Below are 10,058 nucleotides of genomic sequence, written 5' to 3'. Positions count from 1 at the left end.
GTCAACGGATCCCACCCGTATATAAATTATCCTTCTCTCCTACTTTTTCATTATTCTAATATATTTTTATATTTAAAGGGTCCCACTCAATATATTATAATACTAAAACTTTTATAAGTACCCCACCACACTAACCTAAATGTATATTTTATTTATTAGGGTCTCACCCAACACAATTAAATATATGTTTTTAATCAAATTTCACATATCTACCATAATGGAAAAACTCATTTGCCATGCCACATGGCATGCCATATAGCATTTTTTTAGCATGTCCATAGGAATAGGCCTAGGGGGAATTCTAATTAGTTTTGACTAAGACCAGATTGACTTCTTGACACCTATTAGGATATGTGTCACTAAAAGAAAAGATGAGGGGTAATGCTGTCAATTCAAAAGAAAATCAGATTCATAATAACCAAATCACTTTGTTTTCTCAGTTTCTCATTGTTATTTTATCTGTTTTTCTTTTTCTTCCACTTTCTCATCTTCTTAAGAAACTAGAAGTTCAAAAGAAGGATTTTGTGTTTTTGCGTCTTGTTTACTAAACCCATTAATGGGATTGTTATTTGGATTGGAATTTTGAGTAAAGGTAAGGGTTCTTTTTATATTTCCTTTTTGGCAAACCAATTTCAGTTGTGATTAAGCTTGAAATATGTTTGAATAATATTTCAGAGGTTTTCTTTTGACCTTATGAAACTTGGAGCTCGGATTCCCATTGGTTTATGTCGCTTTTCGTTTCAATTCAAGGTAGGGTTTTTTCTTTCCTATCTCTTGTTTTTCTTTGTGCTATTTGGACCTTAATTCTTCTAGTTTTCGTTGATTTGTGATTTCGTTTAAAGGGTATTTCGTATGCTAGTAAACCCTAAAGGTAACCAACTCTGTTCATGAACTCTTTTCAATTTAACCAAGCTTTTTGCTGATTTTGTACACAAGTCACATGCATGGTTTGAAACTCCATATTTACTCCTTGTATAGTCTTTTCATTGTAAATTGCATATTCAAATGCTTAGAGAAATGATTTTTGAAGATTAAAAATGGTGTTAGTTCATTCAAGTTCTGATTTTCATCAAAAATCAAGTTTCCAATTGAGTTTCTAAAATAACCCATTAAGTGTTTGTGAAAAGAACTTTAAAATTCCTGCGAAGGTACCGCTGTCCTATTTTAGTGAGGCTTTTCTAAAGATCTACAGAACCCATTTAATTTTCTTAATATTTTTATCTTGAAGAGGGATTTCTCAGCTTTCCAAAGAGACCAAAATCTCTGAATTCCATCACTAGATAATTTTTGTACAAATTTTTGATCGGAGCCTGCCGAAACTACAATTTTTCTGAGAAACATGTTTCTGGCCTGTTTTATTGAGACTTTTCGAAATAGCTATACAACTAATAGCTATACAACTCGTTACTCTTTTTTAATAATTTTTAATTTAAATATGGATCTCTTATCTTTTCAACGAGACTAAGCTTGCCCATTTCCGTCGCCCAATGAATTTTGCGCGAATTTTCTATTGTACACTACCAAAAACTACAATTTTCTGGAAACGAAGTTACTGTCCTGGTTTGTCGAAACTTTTATGCACATCTATGCAACTTATTACTACTTCTTATCATTTTTACGTTAAATAGAATTTTTTTCATCTTTCCAAAGAGACCAAATTCGGCAAATTCTATTGCATAACGAATCTTGTGTGATTTTTTTATTACAGACTATCGAAAATGTAATTTTGCTGAAATTGCAATCCCTTTCCTGTTTTGTCGAGAATGTTGCGCACATCTATGCATCTCATTGCTACTTCTCATCCTTTTTATATTAAAGAGTTCTCTCTTAGCTTTCCAAGGATGTAATATTTCCCGAGTTCCATCGCTTAATGAATTCTATACGGATTTTTGATTAAAGATGGTCAAAACTGGAAATTTTCTGAATATCCATCTCATGTTTATATTCCTTGATGTTTATGCTCAATGATTTGACAAGTTGCATTCCTTTTATGTTATCTGTTGATTGAAATGTTCTCTTGTAAACTTTACTGTTAAGCTTTGATGGATTAAGTTTGTTGATTTATAAACATGACTATCAGTAGATGTAAGTTTTGAGTAAGTTTTCAGTTATGATTCGCGAGGTTTTCATAACTTGGTTTTGTGGATGTTTCCTTGACGAATACTAATTTTATTTGAAAACTAGTGAACTCTATTATAGGACCGTCAGGCCTTAACTGGCACCCCATCAACGGATGGAAACCCGGAAGACTGTTTGTTTGAAAACGGTGGCTGGTATCAGACTACCCTGACAATGGCGTTCGCCAAAGGATTAGTAGAGTGATTTTATCAATTTTCAAACGAATGGCAGATCACAAACGTTTATGAACAAATACTTTAAATTTACTTATGAATTTCAAATTCTAGTTTTATGCTCTAATGATGCTTTAAGCTTTTGGAATTTCATTTGTATATTTCATGGCATTCGATTACTATTATACCCCCTACTAGGCTGTGGGTCATCCCGTTTTGTTTGGTTTTCCCACAGAGTTCAGATCTAGCTCGATGTAGTAAGCTGAGAAAAGATTACGACGTGGAGCTATGGAGGCAATGTGCTACATATTGTTGTCCTTGTATATATATATATCATGGGTTGGGTGTTTCGGTGTTTATGCGAAGTTAGTTCTTTAAAAAATTTCCAAAGTATGAATGCTAAAAATTTAATTTGGATTATGTGGTTGAGGGATTGTACAATGTGGGTGCGCCAAATTTAGCACTTTTGTGTCTTGCATGTGAAATGCTGGGTGATTTGCCTTGAGTACCAAGTAGGGTGCTATTAATACATTTAGCTATTCATAAGGGGGGGAAATTCCAATTAGTTTTGATTAAGACCAGAATTGACTTCTTGACACCTATTAGGATATGTGTCACTAAAAGAAGAGATGAGGGGTAATGTTGTTAATTCAAAAGAAAATCAGATTCATAATAACCAATTCACTTTGTTTTCTCAGTTTCTCATTGTTATTTTCTCTGTTTTTCTTCTTCTTCCACTTTCTCATCTTCTTAAGAAACTAGAAGTTCAAAAGAAGGATTTTGTGTTTTTGCGGCTAGATTACGAAACCCATTAATGAGATTGGAATTTGGATTGGAATTTTGAGTCAAGGTAAGGGTTATTTTTATATTTCCTTTTTGTCAAACCAATTCCAGTTGTGATTAAGCTTGAAATGTGTTTGAATAATATTTCAGAGATCTTATTTTGACCTTACGAAACTTGGAGCTCGAATTCCCATTGGTTTATGTCGCTTTTCGTTTCAATTCAGGGTAGGTTTTTTTTTTCCTATCTTTTGTTTATCTTTGTGCTATTTGGACCTTAGTTCTTCTAGTTTTCTTTGATTTGTGATTTCATTAAAAGGGTATTTCGTATGCAGTAAACCCTAAAGATAACCAACTCTGTTCATGAACTCTTTTCAATTTAGCAATGCTTTTTGCTGATTTTGTACTCAAGCCACATGCATGGTTTGAAACTCCATATTTACTCTTTGTTTAGTCTTTGCATTGTGAATTGCATATTCAAATGCTTAAAGAAATGATTTTTGAAGATTAAACATGGTGTTAGTTAATTTAAGTTCCGATTTTCATCAAAAATCAAGTTTCCAATTGAGTTTCTAAAATAACTCATTAAGTGTTTGTGGAAAGAATTTTAACATTCCTGCAAAGGTACTGTTGTCCTGTTTTATTGAGGATTTTCTAAAGATCTACATAACCCATTTAATTTTCTTAACATTTTTATCTTGAAGAGGGATTTATCAGCTTTCCAAAGAGACCAAAATATCTTAATTCCATCACTAAATGGTTTTTGTACAAAATTTTGATCGGAGCCTGCCGAAACTACAATTTTTCTGAGAAACATGTTTCTGGCCTGTTTTATTGAGACTTTTCGAAACAGCTATACAACTGGGTACTCTTTTTTTCTTTTATCATTTTTAAGTTAAATAGGCATCTCTCCTATTTTCAACGAGACCAAGCTTGCCCATTTCCGTCGTCCAATGAATTTTGCACGAATATTTTATTATACACTACCAAAAACTTCAATTTTCTGGAAACGAAGTTACTGTCCTGGTTTCTTGAAACTTTTATGCACATCTATGCATACTATTACTACTGATTATCATTTTTTACACTAAGTAGAATTTTTTCATCTTTCCAAAGAGACCAAATTCGTCAAATTCCATTGCATAACGAATTTTGTGTGATTTTTTTTATTATAGACTATCAAAACTGTAATTTTGCGGAAATTGCAATCTCTGTCCAGTTTTGTCGAGACTGTTACGCACGGCTATGCATATCATTGCTACTTCTTATCATTTTTATGTTAAAGAGTGATCTCTTAGCTTTGCAACGATGTAATATTGGCCGAGTTCCATCGCTTAGTGAATTTTATACGGATTTTCAATTAAAGATGGTCAAAACTGAAAATTTTCTGAATACCCATCTCATGTTTATATTCCTTGCTGTTTATGCTCAATGATTTGACAAGTTGCACTCCTTTTATGTTATCTGATGATTGAAATGTTCTCTTGTAAACTTCACTGTTAAGCTTTGATGGATTAAGTTTGTTGATTTATAAATATGAGTCTCAACAGATGTATGCTTAATCGAACTTCGAGAATGCTGCCGACACTTGTATTTGAGTAAGTTTTCAGTTATGATTCGCCAGGTTTTCATAACTTGGTTTTTTTTGGATGTTTCCTTGACGAATACTGATTTTATTTCAGAACTAGTGGACTCTATTATAGGACCGTCAGGCCTTAATTGGCACCCCATCTACGGATGGCAACCCGGAAGACCGTTTGTTTGATAACGGTTGCTGGTATCGGACTATCCTGACAACGTTCGCCAAAGGATTAGTAGAGTAATTTTATCTATTTTCAAATGACTGGCAGATTATAAATGTTTATGAACAAATACTTTAAATTTACTTATGAATTTCAGATTCTAGTTTTATGCTCTAATGATGCTTTAAGCTTTTGGAATTTCATTTGTATATTTCATGGCATTCGATTATTGTTATACCCCCTACTGGGTTGTGGCTCACCCCGTTTTGTTTTGTTTTACCACAAAGTTCGGAGCTAGCTCGATGTAGTAAGCTGAGAAAAGCTTACTGCGTGGAGATATGGACGCAATGTGGTACATATTGTTGTCCTTGTATATATATATATCAAGGGCTGGGGTGTTTCGGTGTTTATGCTAAGTTAGTTCTTATAAAAAATTTCCAAAGTATGAATGCTAAAAATCTTGTACAGTTGAATGATAGTTTTGTACAAACAATTTGTATATTTGGATGTAGATTTCTGTAGTTACCTTCATTTTTCTTGTGGGAGTTGAGTATCAAATATCTTTGCTTTTGGAAAATTCTGTTCAATACGATGCTTTCTTTTTTGATATTGAGCATCTTCGTTTATCATTATTTTTATTTATAATTTGATCTTTATAATTGAGCCTTTTGATTTTAAGAAAATGAAATCATTTTGTCGTGGTTAATGTATTACTTTTATTTTATTTTTTTGTCAAATGAATTTACAGATATTTCTATACTTTCAAGTGACGAAACGGGATTTTAGCCTTGCTGTATGGGTTAAAATCCAACCCGTTAGAAGGGTAAATTTTCCAGTCTGTTAAAGTTGGTATCAGAGTAGTTCCGATTTACTTTGGAATGTGAGTGTTGGACTTACTTGTTTTCCGGTTCCGTGTACTTGATTTTAAGTCGTAAACAAATTGTTTTGGTTTGTATCATCCTTATTTTCGGTTTTGATAAACGTAAAGTTGCTTTCGGTTTTATTGAATTGCTTTGGGGTTGGGTAAAAAAAAAATTCAAAGCCATGATATATATGTATAGCTTCTTGTGAGTCTTAGACTCATAGTTTAATGAGTGTAGCTAACAAAATATATCCCTAGTCAATATTTTGATGCCTTTCTAAATATGTCCCGAAGTGTTAGTATGGAAACTACATCAGCTGGAAAGGCGAAAGGTTTTAGTACAAGAACAAAGTGTGCCGCAACAGGCTTGGAGTGAAGAATAGTGTGTGATTCAGTTGTGGAGTTGGAATTGTGTTTGCATTGTCTAAGTTTCGCAAGTAAGGGCTTTCTTCCTCTTGATTTATTAATCTCTATACATATTAACTAATCATGTTTAATCAAGTTTATTTTAAGGTCATGGATTTTCTTTACTTAGGAATCAAATGGATATTTGAATTTCGTTAGTCTGAACATAAACATTTCTGATCTGTGTGCTTTGCGAAAATGCTTTTAGAACAAAATTTCATATGTGCATGATTTAAGGTTGATAGTTGCATGAACTTTTTATTTTTTATTTTTACAGAACTTAATTGGATTCAGTTTTTATCCTAATTGCTTAATAATATTTCCTTTCCCATGAGTTTGATCTTTGACTTCTGTCTTTGAGGAAAATGCTTTAGTTTACTGTTTATGTATTATATATACATCTGTCTGAACTCGGAAGGTATTTTCCTTACATCCCAACAACCGTTTTCATATTATATTTGTGTCTTACATCTTTCTTGTGAAAACAAAAAATAGGAAGCTTTGTTATGTGTAAAGTAAACACTCGTTGATATTTCACATTTTATGATCTCTGTGTTAATATTGGTTTGAGGTTTATGTTGTCGTGTATCACAAAAAGAATTTTAAGTTCTGCTTATACGTTGTCTCAATTTTCTGTGAATTTTTCTTCACACATTTGTTCAAACTAACGAAAAATGTAAATTTGATTTGTCTTAGTTTATATCATGATACTACTGAGTTTTCCAAGCCAACTATTTTGATCTAATCTCATTTGTTAAATGTTTTCAGAACGATTTAATTTGATTGCCAGCTTGCATTCTCTGTTTTATAACCATTTAAGCCAGATGTTGTTTCTCTTTATATTTCATTTTGAGAAGGAATTTAAGACTGGCTCTTACTTGTGTTATATCGTTTCTCTTTCATTATGTGTCATTGTACCTATATTCAAGGTCAGCATGATCTTGTTTTTCTACCAGTACATTTAGCGCTGAAAGAAACATTTTAACCTCTTTTAAAATTCCACATATCCTCGTTTGGACGATACTTTTGATCCTTTTCACGTGTCTGACTGACAAGGCTTACAATCGGACCACAATGTGAACTACGTAAAGAAGTGATTGCGAATTCTCGGCACAAAGAAGCAAGTCCTCAAGATGAAGACCTTCAAGATGGTGATGGTGGTGATGGTGTTTCTCTAACATCGTATCTTGGAAGAGGCATCTTGGAAAACATAATTCAGAATGCAAGAGTAATATCGAAAGTCGTACGGGGATTGTCTTTTAGCCCTTAGTTTTGTTTTGATTTTCGGGAACGAAAATATTTTTCAGTGGGTAATGGTGTGACATACGTAAAAATTTAATTTGGATTATGTGCTTGAGGGATTGTACAATGTGGGTGCACCAAATTTAACACTTTTGTGTCTTGCATGTGAAATGCGGGGTGATTGCCTTGAGTACCAAGTAGGGTGCTATTAATACATTTAGCTATTCATAAGGGGGGAAATTCCAATTAGTTTTGACTAAGACCAGAATTGACTTCTTGACACCTATTAGGATATGTGTCGCTAAAAGAAGAGATGAGGGGTAATGTTGTTAATTCAAAAGAAAATCAGATTCATAATAACCAATTCACTTTGTTTTCTCAGTTTCTCATTGTTATTTTCTCTGTTTTTCTTCTTCTTCCACTTTCTCATCTTCTTAAGAAACTAGAAGTTCAAAAGAAGGATTTTGTGTTTTTGCGGCTAGATTACGAAACCCATTAATGAGATTGGAATTTGGATTGGAATTTTCAGTCAAGGTAAGGGTTATTTTTATATTTCCTTTTTGTCAAACCAATTCCAGTTGTGATTAAGCTTGAAATGTGTTTGAATAATATTTCAGAGATCTTATTTTGACCTTACGAAAGTTGGAGCTCGGATTCCCATTGGTTTATGTCGCTTTTCGTTTCAATTCAGGGTAGGTTTTTTTTTTCCTATCTTTTGTTTATCTTTGTGCTATTTGGACCTTAGTTCTTCTAGTTTTCTTTGATTTGTGATTTCATTAAAAGGGTATTTCGTATGCAGTAAACCCTAAAGGTAACCAACTCTATTCATGAACTCTTTTCAATTTAACAATGTTTTTTGCTGATTTTGTACACAAGCCACATGCATGGTTTGAAACTCCATATTTACTCTTTGTTTAGTCTTTGCATTGTGAATTGCATATTCAAATGCTTAAAGAAATGATTTTTGAAGATTAAACATGGTGTTAGTTCATTCAAGTTCTGATTTTCATCAAAAATCAAGTTTCCAATTGAGTTTCTAAAATAACTCATTAAGTGTTTGTGGAAAGAATTTTAACATTCCTGCAAAGGTACTGCTGTCCTGTTTTATTGAGGATTTTCTAAAGATCTACATAACCCATTTAATTTTCTTTACATTTTTATCTTGAAGAGGGATTTATCAGCTTTCCAAAGAGACCAAAATATCTGAATTCCATCACTAAATGGTTTTTGTACAAAATTTTGATCGGAGCCTGCCGAAACTACAATTTTTCTGAGAAACATGTTTCTGGCCTGTTTTATTGAGACTTTTCGAAACAGCTATACAACTGGGTACTCTTTTTTTTATTATTTTTAAGTTAAATAGGCATCTCTCCTATTTTCAACTAGACCAAGCTTGCCCATTTCCGTCGTCCAATGAATTTTTCACGAATATTTTATTATACCCTACCAAAAACTTCAATTTTCTGGAAACGAAGTTACTGTCCTGGTTTCTTGAAACTTTTATGCACATCTATGCATACTATTACTACTGATTATCATTTTTACACTAAGTAGAATTTTTTCATCTTTCCAAAGAGACCAAATTCGTCAAATTCCATTGCATAACGAATTTTGTGTGATTTTTTTTATTATAGACTATCAAAACTGTAATTTTGAGGAAATTGCAATCTCTGTCCAGTTTTGTCGAGACTGTTACGCACGTCTATGCATCTCATTGATACTTCTTATCATTTTTACGTTAAAGAATGACCTCTTAGCTTTGCAACGATGTAATATTGGCCGAGTTCCATCTCTTAGTGAATTTTATACGGATTTTCAATTAAAGATGGTCAAAACTGAAAATTTTCTGAATACCCATCTCATGTTTATATTCCTTGCTGTTTATGCTCAATGATTTGACAAGTTGCACTCCTTTTATGTTATCTGATGATTGAAATGTTCTCTTGTAAACTTCACTGTTAAGCTTTGATGGATTAAGTTTGTTGATTTATAAATATGACTCTCAACAGATGTATGCTTAATCGAACTTCGAGAATACTGCCGACACTCGTATTTGAGTAAGTTTTCAGTTATGATTCGCCAGGTTTTCATAACTTGGTTTTTTTGGATGTTTCCTTGACGAATACTGATTTTATTTCAGAACTACTGGACTCTATTATAGGACCGTCAGGCCTTAATTGGCACCCCATCTACGGATGGCAACCCGGAAGACCGTTTGTTTGATAACGGTTGCTGGTATCGGGCTATCCTGACAACGTTCGCCAAAGGATTAGTAGAGTAATTTTATCTATTTTCAAATGACTGGCAGATCATAAATGTTTATGAACAAATACTTTAAATTTACTTATGAATTTCAGATTCTAGTTTTATGCTCTAATGATGCTTTAAGCTTTTGGAATTTCATTTGTATATTTCATGGCATTCGATTACTGTTATACCCCTACTGGGTTGTGGCTCACCCCGTTTTTTTTTGTTTTACCACAAAGTTCGGAGCTAGATCGATGTAGTAAGCTGAGAAAAGCTTACTGCGTGGAGATATGGACGTAATGTGGTCATATTGTTGTCCTTGTATATATATATATCAAGGGCTGGGGTGTTTCGGTGTTTATGCTAAGTTAGTTCTTATAAAAAATTTCCAAAGTATGAATGCTAATAATCTTGTACAGTTGAGTGATAGTTTTGTACAAACACTTTGTATATTTGGATGTAGATTTCTGTAGTTAACTTCATTTTGCT

At 32.9% G+C, this 10,058-nt stretch overlaps 1 long non-coding RNA gene across 9 annotated transcripts; it reads left to right on the top strand.

Moving 5' to 3' along the window:
• Positions 1-382: 382 nt before the first annotated feature.
• On the top strand, positions 383-9,757 carry LOC113323429. 9 transcript variants are annotated; one of them, XR_003347597.1, is made up of 9 exons: positions 383-592; positions 676-750; positions 3,047-3,141; positions 3,225-3,299; positions 4,622-4,669; positions 4,754-7,856; positions 7,940-8,014; positions 9,332-9,379; positions 9,463-9,757. It is a non-coding gene; the product is annotated as an uncharacterized LOC113323429 (long non-coding RNA). The 9 variants fall into 9 exon arrangements; XR_003347602.1 differs by having other exon boundaries at positions 4,622-6,112; positions 7,762-7,856; XR_003347599.1 differs by having other exon boundaries at positions 4,622-6,112; positions 7,137-7,856.
• The last annotated feature ends 301 nt before the right edge of the window (positions 9,758-10,058 follow it).

This window comes from Papaver somniferum, chromosome 11 (assembly GCF_003573695.1).
Source record: "Papaver somniferum cultivar HN1 chromosome 11, ASM357369v1, whole genome shotgun sequence".
Lineage (NCBI taxonomy): Eukaryota > Viridiplantae > Streptophyta > Magnoliopsida > Ranunculales > Papaveraceae > Papaver > Papaver somniferum.
The sequence above is the reverse complement of the archived record's forward strand: the minus strand, read 5'-3'. Positions and strand labels throughout refer to the sequence as shown.